We start from the raw sequence: 14890 nt of genomic DNA, 5'->3' as shown, positions 1-14890 counted from the left end.
TCTCAAGGTAAAAATGTCAATGAAAGAGCAGCAGCTCTTAAAAAAAACAATGAAAAAAGCATGTGTTTAGTAACGTCCAGGAAGTGGATTTTGATGGAGCATGAAAGTGGATTTCCGACTCGTATCCTACAGAAAGGAGGATGGTGGTGTGCCACAGGAAAAGGAAATAATTGGGTAGGAGGTGGGTTATCCCTGCACTGTCAGCACTTACATCATCATTCACGGACTAAACTGTGATTCTCCAATTACTGACCAGGAAATTCACAAGGTCACAACAGCCACACTGTCATGACAAAACGCAATGGATGATATAATGAAAAACGTCATAACACTTTGAGTAAGTGCAACTTTAGCAACCTTTCATGAACCTTCATGCAACCGTTTATCCATGAATGAAGCCAGCCTTTGTTTAGACAGGCCGCAGAAATCTATTTTTCTTGCCATACCTGACTCACATCTCTTCAGTTGTTTGTAGTCTGAAGAGCAAAACCATACGTGTGGTGTTTTCACATGTGGTCGGAAATCAGATATTTGAAACAAGCATCAAGTCACGCAACCAGACATCAGAACATTTACATTCATGCATTAAAAAAGCTTTTTTTATTTAACAGGACAGTGAAGAAACGGACTTGATAGTGGGTTGGCCAAAGCATTGTGTCATTAAAAATAACATAACGGAATAATATGGTTGCGACAGCAAAATATTTAAAGTGACAGTTCACCCAAAAATGAAAATTATGTCATCATTTACTCGCCCTCTTGTCATTTCAAACCTGTATGACTTTATTTCTTCCGCAGAACATAAAAGAAATTATGTTGGTAACCGAACAGCGCTGGCCCCCATTCACTTCTATTGTACGGACACAAAACCAATGCAAGCGAATGGGGGCCAGTTAACAACATTCTTCAAAATATTTTCTTTCGTACTCTGCGGAATAGAGAAAAGTCATACAGGTTTGAAATCACAAGAGGGTGAGTAAATGATGACAGAGTTTTATTTTCAGGTGAACTGTCCCTTGATAGTATTTCAGATTAGGCTACAAGTGATAGCGCCACCCAGTGTCCATATTGTGATTTTCAAATGATTCGACAATGGGTAAAATCGTCTTATATTTTTAATAGATTATATATCACATGCCACAGTTAAAACACTTCGGATCATACATTTCCCCTAACTCACCGCACTGTGCGGCTCTGTTGGGAACAACAAAATGGGACATACAAAATACTTGCTTTGTATATTCATCAAGAGATAAGTACACGTTTTGATAGTGCTTCACAGACAAACAGTAGAGATCTCATGACATAGATCTGTTTGCAGTCGTGCATGTGCTGGATACACACCCTTTGTTTCGGCTGCCGCTGCCTTTCATTACATAAGCAAGTGTCAGCATGAAAACCAGTCAGCAGGTGTTTGTGTGTGGAAATAAAATGAAATATGTATGATATGTCATTTTATCAATATAATGTCATTTAGCTTTCCCCATAACTTAAACATTTGATATACCTTGTCTTTGGAAATTAAAATGTGTCCTTATTCCCTACTTTAAATAGTACATTTATAAAATAATTTAAAATGTATCTGCCCTCATCTTCTTTTGTGTTCTGCAGAAGAAAGAAAGTCACGCAGGTTTGGAATGAAATGTGGGTGCATAAGTGATATAAGAATATTCACTTAGGGGGGAACTATCCCTTTATAATGCATTCATGTGTAAGTAGGGCTGCCACGATTATTAAATTTGGCTGACGATTAATTGTCTAATAAATCATTGCGATTATGACGATTAATTGTCTGTTTTAGCGCTTTGACTTTTACTTCTCATACATTTTTATTCAGCTTTGAAACGACCATATTGTTCTGAATATAAAGACTATGTTCTTTGTCTTGGAAATGCATAGGAAAAAATTGAGTCATCATACTTAAGGTTTAGACTTTTACCTAGGGCTGTCACAATTATTAAATAATCGTCTCATCGCGATTGTTTGACCTCATCGCGATGGTTTCAGATCATCGCAAATTATTGCACATCTCTATAGAAGACGCTAGGGGGAGCTGTAGTGCATCTGCATATTGCATATTTTAGTGTATATATTGTAACTAAAGCATGGTAATACTTGTAAAATGTACCACCACAACTCAATCACTTAAAAAAAAATGAAAACATATACAAATTACCTGCAGTACAATTTAATATTATTTAAGCAAATCTCAGTGTGAAAACCAGTCTACCAAAATTTCATTAACATACAAGTAAAATTTTATTGTAGTCTTGCAAGTGAGAAAAAACAGACTAGAAGCTTTTCTACGACTGATAGTATTTTAATTGTGGCTTCAATTCACACCTGATCAATTTACTTAATTTACAAGTATTTGACAAGTAAAAGCCTAAACCTTAAATATATGACGACGACGACCCAATTTTTTCCAATGTATTTCCAAGAAAAAAAACAGTCTTGTATTCAGAACAATATGGTCGTTTCAATCGCTGAATCAAAAATGTATGAGAATTAAATGTCAAAGCTCAAAAACAGACAATTAATCGTCATAATCATCAAAGCCCTAAAACAGACAATTAAACGTCATAATCGCAATTATTTATTAGACAATTAATTGTCAGTCAAATTTCATAATCGTGACAGCCCTACTTTTACCTGTCACATACAACCGCCAAATACTTGTAAATTAAGTAAATTGATCAGGAGTGAATTGAAGCCACCATTAAAATGCTTTCAGTCATAGAAAAGCTTCTAGTCTGTTTTTTCTCACTTGCAAGACTACAATAAAAGTTTACTTCTATGTTAATGAGATTTTGGTAGACTGGTTTTCACACTGAAATAATATTAAATTGTACTGCAGGTTATATTTATGGTATATGCTTTAGTTTTTTTTTTAAAGTGATTGTGTTGTGGTGGTAAATTTTACAAGTATTACCATGCTTTAGTTATAATACAATAAAATATGCAATATGCAGATGCACTACAGCTCTCCCTAGTGTCTTCTATAGACATGTGCAATAATTGCGATGATCTGAAACCATCGCGATGAGGTCAAACAATCGCGATAAGACGATTATTTAATAATCGTGACAGCCCTATGTGTAAGTAATAGGGATGTGCATGAATGTTTGAATATTCGAACCGCAATAACTATTCAAATATTATAAATGCTATATTATTATATATTTTTATAAGAATAAAACTGCGTCACCACAGGGTTAAGTTACCGCTACAGAAGACCTAAGAGTTGTCACGTCTTATTTAACGCTTCTTCACTTCATCTGTAATGATGTTATAATATACAGAAAATATAAAAAATCATTTGTACGTGTTCCTAAATCTTTGTTCACTCCGATCGCAAGCTAGTTTAAATATTTTAAGTTTACACACCGGATGCCCGGATCCTGTGTTATGCTCGGCTCACATCACCATATTAAAATGTTTCAAAACTGGGGAGCCACAGAATTCGTTAACATTACTTACATTAGGTATAAAAATACCAACGTAATATTAAATGATTAACAATAATTCATTTATTACCATAACTTGTTCGGAGCAGTTGTTCTTAGTAAATTCATATTCGTTCGTTAAAAATATATTAAGTAATGCTTATTTCAACAACTTGAAACATGAAAATGCACATTTCACTGTAACTAATGTTTGGCCTTAACATAAGACTGGTAGCTTTTTCCATACCTTAAAGCCTGAATTTTCAAAGTTCAAAAAAATATCAAAGAGATAAAACGTGTAATAAAAATGCACGGAAAGTTGCTCTGAATAAACGTGTCTTCATAAATGTCAATGTAAACACAGGTTTGGGGCCGTCTCAGCAGACACTAAAAAAAACAACATGTGAGTTTGCCCCAATCACAGAAGCCCAAATCTCCACTGAAGCGAAACAGCAGACAAGAGGATGGATTTATGTCTGGTCTGTGTGGCAGCAAAGACATTTAAAAGCTATTAAGAAGACCAAAACAAATAAATAAGTTTGGTCTCATCTCTCTCTCGCTCTCTCTTTTTTTCGGCCTGTCCCATGCCTATTCTCCAACAGTCCCGCGCTCGGTTGCATAGTTCCCGTTCCCTAGCAACTTCGACAAAGAAGTTAGCAACAAAGTCAGAGAGAGATTTCTTTCTTTACTTGTTAATCCCCCACTGACACAATTCTCTTTTAGGGATTCCGGCTTTAGCCACGGCCGATGCTCATATAGCACCCAGAGAGGAAAGAAAGAGAGGCTGCGCTGAAAACAAGACTGCAAAATCAATCGTTTGGTAGGACGGGCACACCACTCACCCCACATCCACAACCACCCCCCCCCCCCCCCCGCTTGGGGTTGCAATTTTTCAACATGCTGGTGCAAGAACGAAACTGTACATGCTGGTCTGCAACAGGAAAACCATAAAGTGCTCAAGATAGACCAAAGAGAAACACGACTCGATGCCTAGCAAGAAATGTCAAGAACAAACATTGCTATTACATAATGATGCTCAGTCAAAACAATGTAAAAAAGAGCAGGATTCTACAGGCCGACACAGCCTTTCAGGCCCATCTGGATCACAAGTCAAAACATACATTTTAAAAAGCCACACAATCCACGGAAGAGCACATATTGAGTGTATTTAACATTCCTGCACCTGGCTCACAGCTGCATGACCTTTGACCTGAAAGAAGCGCATCCACTATTCCAGCTGACAGGTTACTGTGGTGATTCTGTGACCTCGTTCCGTCAGCTTTCATTGTGAATGGGGAAACTGTGACGAATCTTAAAGTGAAACACGACAGAAATGCGCAGGCCGCATTTCCAGAAGTTAACTTTACATGTCAACAATGAACGCCTTGTGGGCTCATCCCTCAACTTTATTTATATCACTGCATTAAATACTGCTACTTGATTATGAATATACTGTAGTCTGTCTTTTGTTTCCTTTGATGTAGTGGGAACAGACACTTTTTCATGATTGTTAATGAGCTCATCTTCTTATGCAGCCTATATATAATAAACGAAGTGATTTACTGTTGAAGTCATCTTTTAATATAATTAAAAAGACATTATTTACTTCTAACATTATTTACTCTTCACCTGCCAGCGTTTGGCGAAAATATAAAATTATATATAAACATTTACAGGCAAATATTTCCTAAATATATACATATATGTGCATGTGGTTCCCTTTCTGGCTGTCTCTCGACGTTGTGTCGAACCGACAGATGGGGTTTGACTTGAGAACCTATCATCTTCTGACTAGCTTTGAAAAGGCCAATGAAAATGGCGTATGAAATTTGCATGCCGGACTCCGCCCTGGATATCCGGGTATAAAAGGGAGATGATGGCGTGCTGCATTCATTCACCTTTTGTTCTTCGGAGCCTTCGATCTCAAGATCCAAATTTTGATCTACACTGATCTTCAAATACTGCTGGATTCTTACGACGTGGTGCAGCGGACTGTCCCTTCCTGCAGCGACTTCCCCTGGGCATCTCGGCAGTTCTAGAGCTGTTTTCTTTCTCTAAAAGAGCAAATTTCTCCAGCGTGGCGTGTCCTGCTGTTCTTGTGGGTGCAACACACTCATCGAGGAGGGGGACGGACACGATGTCTGCCTCAAGTGCTTGGGTGTCCGGCACGCTGAGGCAGCCTACATGGATACGTCCTGCCCGCACTGCGGGCGGATGGCGATCCAGACGTTGCGGTCACGGGTGGCTGTGTTCTTTATGGACCCAGCCACCACCTCGTCTGCTTCCCGTTCCGTGACAGCAGCGGCTACGGCACTGCACCGCCCCTTCTCCAATGCTCGCGGCTGGATACGTGGTACTTCGGGTCTGAGCGCGGATAAAACCCGCGCCCGGCCCTGGTGCCGTATTACCCGGAAGTGCATGAGGAACTAAATAAGACCTGGAACGCCCCCTTTTCGGCACGTTCCCCTCAAACTAGTTCCGTCGCCCTTACTTCCCTCGATGGTGGGGCAGCTAGAGGCTACGTCGATGTGCCCCAGGTGGAGCATGCCGTCGCGGTACATCTGTGCCCGCAGACGGCGGCCACCTGGAGAGGTCGACCTAGACTCCCGTCCAAAGCGTATAAGTTTTCAGCATCTCTGGGTGTCGAAGGCTTACACTGCTGCGGGCCAAGCTGCCTCATCTCTCCACGCCATGGCTATCCTGCAGGTCCACCAGGCCAAGGCGTTGAAAGAGCTCCACGAGGGTAAGACCAACCCAGCGCTTATGCAGGAACTCCGCACTGCCACCGACCTCGCCCTACAGGCGACCAAGGTGACCGCGCGGGCCTTGGGTCGGACGATGTCCACACTTGTGGTCCAGGAGAGACACCTCTGGCTTAACTTTGCGCAGATGTGTGACGCCGAGAAAGTCGGCTTTCTCGACGCACCCATCTCGCAAGGGGGGGTGTTTGGCGATACTGTCGAGGACTTCTCCCAGCAGTTCTCGACAGTGAAGAAGCAGACGGAGGCCATCAAGCACATTCTGCCCCGCCGTGACTCGGCCGCCTTCCGGCCGTCGAGATCCCGTGCGGCGTCTGCTCCCCAGCAGCCCCGGTCCTCTTCGACACAGGCTCTGGCGCCCCCCACCCAGGAGGCCCCCCAGAAGAAGATGTCGAGGAGGAGACCACCGCCCCCCGTCAGCTGCCGCCGCAGAAGCGGCCCTGGCGGGAGGACCCCAGGGAGATCGAGAACACAATCGGGCCCGACCCCAGCCATTCCATCGCTGGTCTGTCGGTCCGGTCCCTGCCCCGTCCCAACACCTGCTGCGCCCCTCCGGGGGCCTAGCACCCACATTCTCACAAAAAGAGTTTCCTCTCTCTCTGGGTGTTTATCACAGCCGCTCTCACCCTCTACACGACGGCAACTCGACATTGCGTCACAACGAGACGTATGGTCTGGAGAGCGTGGCACACCGGCAGCAGGCGTATGGTCATCACGCCTCTCTGCCGACGCACCCTAACCCCCTGGTCTTCAATGACCTTTCTGCGGATAGGGATCCCCCTTGGGCAGGTTTCGAGGCATGTCGTGGTGATGATGGACACCTCCCTGCAGGGTTGGGGTGCCGTTTGCAACGGGCACGCAGTGTCGGGGCAATGAATGGGCCCCCGCCTGTGTTGGGATATAAACTGCCTGGACTTGTTGGCTGTGCTACTTGCAATGAAGAAGCTGCAACCTCTTGTGTAGGACAAGCACGTGCTGGTCCGGTCGGACAGCACAATTGCCGTGGCGTATATCAACCATCAGGGTGGTATTCACTCACGACAGTTAACACAACTCGCCCGACGCCTCCTCCCGTGGAGTCAACAGGTGACAAGGTCCCTGTGAGCCACACACATCCCGGGCGACCTGAACCAGACAGCCGATGCGCTCTCTCATCAGTCGACGCCTAGCGGAGATTGCCAATGCCCGCTATGGTACTCCCTGTCTGAGGCCCCCCTCGGCACGGATGCCCTAGCGCACAGCTGGCCGCGGGACAAGAGGAAGTACGCCTCCCCCCCAGTGAGCCTCATTGCACAGGTCCTGTGCAAGGTCAGGGAAGAGGAGCATCAAGTGCTACCAGTTGCGCCGTACTGGCCCAACCAGACTTGGTTCTCGGAGCTAATGCTCCTGACGACAACTCCCCCCTGGCCGATTCCCCTGATGAAGGACCTTCTTTCTCAGGGGAAGGGCACATTGTGGCACCAGAGACCAGACCTCTGGAACCTCCACGTCTGGCTCCTGGACGAGGAGATCCTGAATGGCCTACCCCTGGCGGTGGTTGAGACCATTACTCAGGCTAGTGCCCCTGCCACTAGGCAGCTGTACGCCTTTAAGTGGTGCCTCTTCTCGTCCTGGTGCTCTTCTTGAGCAGAAGACCCACAGAGTTGCTCGATCGGGAACATGCTGTCCTTCCTACAAGAGAGACGTGAGAACATCTCCCCTTCCACACTGAAAGTGTATGTAGCCACCATTGCCCATCATGAACCAGTTGCTGGTAAGTCTCTGGAACAGCACGACCTGGTCATTAGGTTCCTAAGGGTCGCGAGATGGCTGAATCCGCGGCGCGCCGTATCTTCTTGGGACCTTGATGTGGTCCTGGCGGGCCTCCAGAGGCCCCCCTTCATCACTACGGAGTACCGGTCCCAAGATTGCCCGTGCCCACTGGCAGTGAGGGCACACTCCCCCTGGAGTGTAGCCTCCTCGTGGGCACTGGCTCAGGGCGCCTGTCTGGCAGACATCTGCAGAGCTGCGGGTTGAGCTACGCCCAACACCTTCACAAGGTTCTACAGCCTCCGCGTGGAACCGGTGTCAGCCCGAGTCTTGCATGGTACCAACAGGTAAGACTGGCGACCGGTAGGGCGTACGCCTGCGAATGCACCTTCCCCCCTCATAGGTGGGTCAGTGTGCTATTTCCGCCTCCCTTCTTCCCCCACCGGGTGAAGAATAGGCATTCCATTTATCACTAAGCACTTCCTGGTGGCGGGCTGGGCAGAGCAGCTCTGCCTCCTCAGGCCGGGTATCAACTGAGTTATCTAGCATATAGCTCTAACCGGACCTAGTGCCATACACATAGTAACCCCCCCAACAGGGTGGTTCCGTCTGATGTATTTTCATGGTCTGGTTCATAGGTTGGTAACCCGTGGGCCTCCACCTCTTGCGGTACTCCCTTACAGTCCGCACATTCCTCCCATGAGTTCTCCCCTGCCGGCGAGACCATGTTGGTGTCTCCACTGAATTCCTCCCTACGGTAGGAAGTGGCCTCCGTAGCGCATTTCCTCAGCGAGGAAATAGCACTTCCCCAGTGGCCCTTATGGTGCCGGGCGGCTTTTCGCCGTTAGAGAAGGAAGGCCTCCGCCCGTGACGGCCGGTGGCAGGGGCTTCCCACCTTTTTCAAAAGCTCTGGGACCCCCTACCTCTCCACTGGATGGTTACAATTTCGTGGTGGTTACAAACCAGGCCAGTCAGCGTCGCTTCGCTAGAGATTGTGACACGGCACAGCGCCGTGGTGTTTTCGATAGGAACCCCATCTGTCGGTTCGACAAAACGTCGAGAGACAGACAGAAAGGGAATGTCTTGGTTATGGATGTAACCTCTGTTCCCTGATGGAGGGAACGAGACGTTGTGCCCTTCATGCCACAACGCTTGCCGCCCGCTGCAGCAGTCGAGAAATGCTCTCAGGCTCCTCAGCTCAAAAGGTGAATGAATGCAGCATGTCGTCTCCCTTTTATACCCAGATATCTGAGGCGGAGTCCGGCAAGCAAATTTCATTCGCCAATTTCATTCGCCTTTTCAAAGCTAGTCAGAAGATGATAGGTTCTCAAGTCAAACCCCATCTGTCGGTTCGACACAACGTCTCGTTCCCTCCATCAGGGAACAGAGGTTACATCCATACCCAAGATGTTATAAATACAAAAATATGCCCAGTATAGACATCTGCCCGATTAACCGACAATATCACGTTATTTATGCACAGCTTGTGAGTGAAGAATGGTAAAATGCTGCTGCATCCGAAAGCAAGAGGGGGCTCTCGTGCAGTAACTCCAAGTACGCACTGCAGAAGAAGACCATAACACACAAAGTTCTAGGAAATGCCTAAGGACATGTTTTTATCACTGTTCCTCAAGCCTCCTCAGGTATTTTCATGATAATAAAGTATATTTATAATGATAATGTTTGACGGGTGTTGCTTTTTTTAAACGTACGTTATAAGCGACTCAAACACGCACTGCTTTTAGATCAAGCAGCATTTCCTACTGATCCCAGAGCCGTGCTTCACGGAGAAGCTACGCATAAATAAAATAATCGATACCTTGCATAATTGCAGCCAGCTCAATTTCAGCAGGATTTGGCGGTAACCGCGATTAATCGTGCACATGTTCAGTACTAGGGATACACGATAAAACATTAATTAACCGCACACGATTAGGCAATTTACTACGGTTGTTTTTGCAGAGTGCTTCAGTGAAGTACGGTTAAATGCTGCTCCACCTGAAAGCCAGAGGGCGTTCTCGCGCAGAAACTCCAAATGAGTGCCACATAAAAAGTACAACGCCACCACATGTAGTTCCGGAAAATGCTTATCTTTCCATCACTGTTTTTCAAGCCTTCTCAGGTACTTTCATGATAATAAAGTATATTTATAATGATGATGTTTGACGGATGTTGCTTTTTCTAAAAAATAGAAGCTCTTTCGTTATAAGCGCCTCAAACTCAAATAGTGATTTCAGATCGGGCTGCACTGCCTACTGATCAAAGAGCCATGCTTCACGGAGAAGCTGCGCATAAACACGCGATGTCATACAGTAGTCACAATCGATGGGTCGATTTACACGATATTTAGTGAAAATTATGATTAATCGTGCAGCCCTACCAGTACACAGACCTATTATATAAACCCAAACTTTTATTCTGGGTGCGATTAATCACAATTAATCATTTAACAGGCCTACTCTGCTTTTAAACAAACTACACTTCATGTGAAATTCAATTAAAAAATTATAGATTTTGAAAAAAGCTAAAAAAACATCAGGCAGATCCAGTCCATCAAAACACCCCCAATGTTAGCATAGTCCTGTCCCTTGTTGTTGGTTTGACGTTTTATTTGGTAACGCTAGACACGTGTAATCATCTCATCACTTTTGATTCAGTGATGCTGTATTCTTTTAGAAGATGCGTAACAGCGCCCCCTACCCTATAACAGTGACAACATGTAAAGCCACAAATCTTGTCACTGCGGGGAAAAACGTAACATTTTATTGCGTTTACAATTTACAGCGGCTGCTCAGGGAACTGCAATAGTAATTATAATACTATTTGAAATCCGCGCAGGCATTAATCGTCAACCAGCACGTCAAAAATATGATTTTAATTGATCTGACAGCACACCAGCTTCTAAGAAGATAATGATACCAAATCTCTATTCATAAAGATCTGCTGTGGCTATATCAGTAAGCACTCTGATCCTCTCTGATCCATTTCAAGCGTTACTTACTTTCCCAAAGGGGGAATGAATGATTGAAATATTCATGAGATTAAGTGCACCAATAGGCTGAACATGTGCTGAGTGTGATGTTTGTAGTAGAGGTGAACACCGAGTGCTTCTGGTGGAGGGGGCACTGGGATCTCCGCTCTGCTCGGATTGTAGGTCAGCAGGGAAATCCCATTAATACGGCGAGCCGTGACGGATAACTTTAAACCTCTATGCATGTGTTCTTGTGCGCGCTTGGTTTGTGTGTTTTTGTATCATACCAGAATTTGGCGAGCGTGTTTAATTGTGTTTATCGGGGTTGAGCGTATGCTCGCATGAGCTGGTGCTGTTAAAATGCGAAAACACCTGCCACTTTGTGCTGTCCTACGGGTGTTGAATGGGATAGAGTTCTAGTGAGCAGGCGGTTCGTGATCGCTGCTATCTGGATGAGGCAGAAGGGCTGGGGGAGGGTGCACATCCCAGACTCTGTCGATTACAGACAATGCTAAAATCTGAAATTCAATCTTGTGCTTTCAAACTGTAGCCAACCTACAAGAAACATGTAGTAAAACTACAAGGAAACTAAAAGTGTGGTTGAACTTTCACACATAACTCATCCAGCAATTTTAGTGCTATGGACATAAAAGATAGCTGCCAGATATGAGAAATGTGCTCTTATATACAGTAGATTCTTACTGGAAGCCACAATATTTTAAACTCAGCATTGCTACCGAGAAAATGTAGATGAGTTGCTACATTTAGTTACATTTAGTGCTCCAACACAGCTGAAACCATCATACATTATTTCCCTTTTTTGTGACCAAAATAGCTTTAAGATCACAACCACACAGTGTACTTCCTCATTTATTATAATCTGCATTTGCACAGCATCATTTAAGATCATTGTGATCAGGTCTCTAGACTGCGACCAACATTTTGCGACTATTTTTCCTGCCGATGCGACCAGTATTTCTTAATGGTCGCACCGATGCGACTGCCAAACTGATTAATATATAATTTATGCGCATTATAAATTTCATGAGCAGAAATGTTACATTGCGCAAGCAGCGCATTCAGCCACTCATCGACAGAGCAGACGAGTGAAGCGCTCAGTCTTGCAACTAAAATAAAAATGATTTGCCACCTGCAGAATACAAGAATTTCCCCGGCTAAGGTACAAAATAGCAAAGATAACGAAATGTGTTGCGTGTGTTGTATGCATGTGAAGCTAATGCAGGAAACATGTGTTTAACTTTAAGCACTATACTATTGTATAAAGCTCTCTAACAATACTGCAAAGCATACAAAATGTTTTACATCACATTAAATACTTTTTATTTGTGAGTCGTTATTAGGGATGCCACAATACTCAATATAATATTGAACCGTTCGGTATGACCTCCACGGTTCAATACGTGTAACTGAACTGGCTCGGTCCGTGTTTGTCTGTATGCTGGTATAGATAAACGCATCCCCAATATCTAATAGCGAGTGGTTATCAGGCGGTGAAGCAAGCTGGGTTTACAGTATGCCCGTTGTACTAAAGTGATAATGTCCAAATTTGGCACATCAAGAATGTATTTATACACTGTGTGTTACAGTATAGTGCGCGAGCTTTTAAAGGGGCAGCAGCATAATAAAGATCTCTGTTTATAATGTTCCAAAAACAACCACTGATATTAAAGGAATTGTGTTCTCTTATATGAGTTGTGTTATAGTTGTATTTAGTTGTTAAAGATGTGCTGTAAATATGGTAAAGTGTTGAAAGAGAGTTTAAATAAAAACCATTAAATCATAAACAAGGATTTGTATTCATTTGTAATTGATTTATTAATGTATTAAACACGTTTGGATGTAGTTTTGGTGATTCTTTTTTCTTGCCTCACCCCACGACTCTGGTGTTACCAAAGTAAGGGCTAGTGCCACCAACTGTATAACTTAGTAGCACCAGTGCCACCTCTCTCAAATGTTCGTCTAGAGCCCTGGTGATGCTGTCAGCACTGTAGCGTTATTGGAATGATAGAGCAGAAGAGCAACCTCACATGCTTCAGTGAATTAATCGTCTCCTTAAGCCCCCGAAGCTTGAAGATGAAATGATTTCATACACTATACTGTACTCTCTTTCAACGGTAAAATGCAAAATGTTCCTTTGCGCTTTCTCATCCTCTGACCTACGTGAAGTAAGGCCATGTAGTGATACAGCATCATGAATGCACAGACCACTTGAAAATTCATGACATAATGAAAGAAGACAAGCTTTAGTAGGTCAGCTGCCGTCCTCACGCATCACAGGAGTCCCACATTGCTTTGGAGACACAAGTAGACATATTTACTGTAAGATAACAAAAAGAATACCTATAACTTGCTTGAAACCTACACAAAAAAGAATCTAAATGAGATCAGGTGAAAATCATATGATGCCATCATGTTTATGAGGCAGTGACACACAGGACGCCGACTCCAAGATTCATATGAGCAGAGGCACATGGTTTACATTTGTGTTACTACACAATAAAACTGCTTTGCAACACCGAAATGAAGCATCTGAAATGCTACTGTACGAACATTGAAACCTTGGCAGCTAACGTTGTTGTTCTGTTAAGACTGAGCTTCAGCAAAGGGCTGCTAACGTTTTGGATCAGCGCACAGGCGCCCAATTGGTGATGATCAATAAAAAGAACACAGATTGTTCCGCAGCTCAATTTTTCTTTCAACAAAACCAATAGGCTTGAATTTTAACAATACATCTGCTCCCCCTCGAACCCTCCCGGGGACCAGAGGGGTTGTGTGGAGATTAAAAACCGTCGGCAGGGGTTATTTTTGGAGCGGCATGAGGGGAAATGGCTCGGGACTTTGCCTGCGCTCTCCCTCTCACTGGCAGCACGCTGTGGTTTGTTTTGGCCTGTGGAGTGCCAGCAACAGCCTGAGGCCGAACGCTTTCAGTTCAGAGCCGTTAGACCCTTGTAACGGCAGTTACAAGGGCTCAGTGTGTTACACACACTGAGCTGGGCGGAGAGCTGAGCCTGCCTGCCTGCCCGTCACCTCCAGGGCAGACCACCAAGATCTGTCATTTCACAGTTTAACTTCAGATGTAATTTAACCCCGCCCATCATTTGCATGTTCCCAGTCAAAGACTGATCAAAATGATGCACTATGCAAAACAGTAGGACAGCAATGAATGCATTATGGATTATGCATTACTGTATATATACAAACTGGAATATAACTTTACAAAAACACTATTTTACGTGTGTTTTGGCACCCCAACTGCCTGAATATTACCGTTTTACTTGAATTTTTTACATTATTTTTTCATGTGGGGGAATATCAAAATATTCTAATAGGAATTGGTTTCTCTATAATAAAAAATAGATACCAAGGAACAGGACTGAACGTTAACTTTTTTTGCTCATAGCATTGATGACACGGAGGTTTAAAGTTTTGTAGCACAGGCCAAAAAGTTGTAGCACAAGTATAAAACGTCTGTTGTCGTAAAAAAAAAAAATGCAGTTCATCACATGAATAGGCAGGTAATAGACAAATGACATTAATGTTAAATACAGATGGATAAATTAGAGCCATATCATTATTTGTTCACCTAAATTTGTTTTAATTTTTTTTAAGTTCAGTGTTTTTCATTTTTTTACTATACAATAGTGGTATATTTGTCCACATAAATCACTGTAGTATACTACAGTATTGACTATGGTAAACTGCAGTAAAATTCCTAGATACTATAGTGTAGGGCTGCACGATCATTTATCGTGATACCACTAAATCCTATTGTAATCGAGCTGGATGCGATATGCAATGTGTCGATATATTTTTTCATTGTCCATGAAGCACGTCTCTGGGATCAGTAGGAAATGCTGCTTGATCTAAAAGCAGTGCGAGTTTGAGTCGCTTATAATGTGCATTTGGAAAAGCAACACCCGTCAAACATGATCATTATAAATATA

At 43.7% G+C, this 14890-nt stretch overlaps 1 protein-coding gene across 1 annotated transcript in view; it reads right to left on the bottom strand.

The window, feature by feature from the left end:
- Window positions 1–14890, bottom strand: part of LOC130570011 (rho GTPase-activating protein 26-like) — a 103699-nt gene that overhangs the window by 67484 nt on the left and 21325 nt on the right. The gene's annotated exons all lie outside the window — the stretch shown is intronic.

The sequence above is a fragment of the Triplophysa rosa genome, linkage group LG19 (assembly GCF_024868665.1).
Source record: "Triplophysa rosa linkage group LG19, Trosa_1v2, whole genome shotgun sequence".
Taxonomy (NCBI): Eukaryota; Metazoa; Chordata; class Actinopteri; order Cypriniformes; family Nemacheilidae; genus Triplophysa; species Triplophysa rosa.
This window is presented reverse-complemented; position numbering and strand designations above follow the sequence as displayed.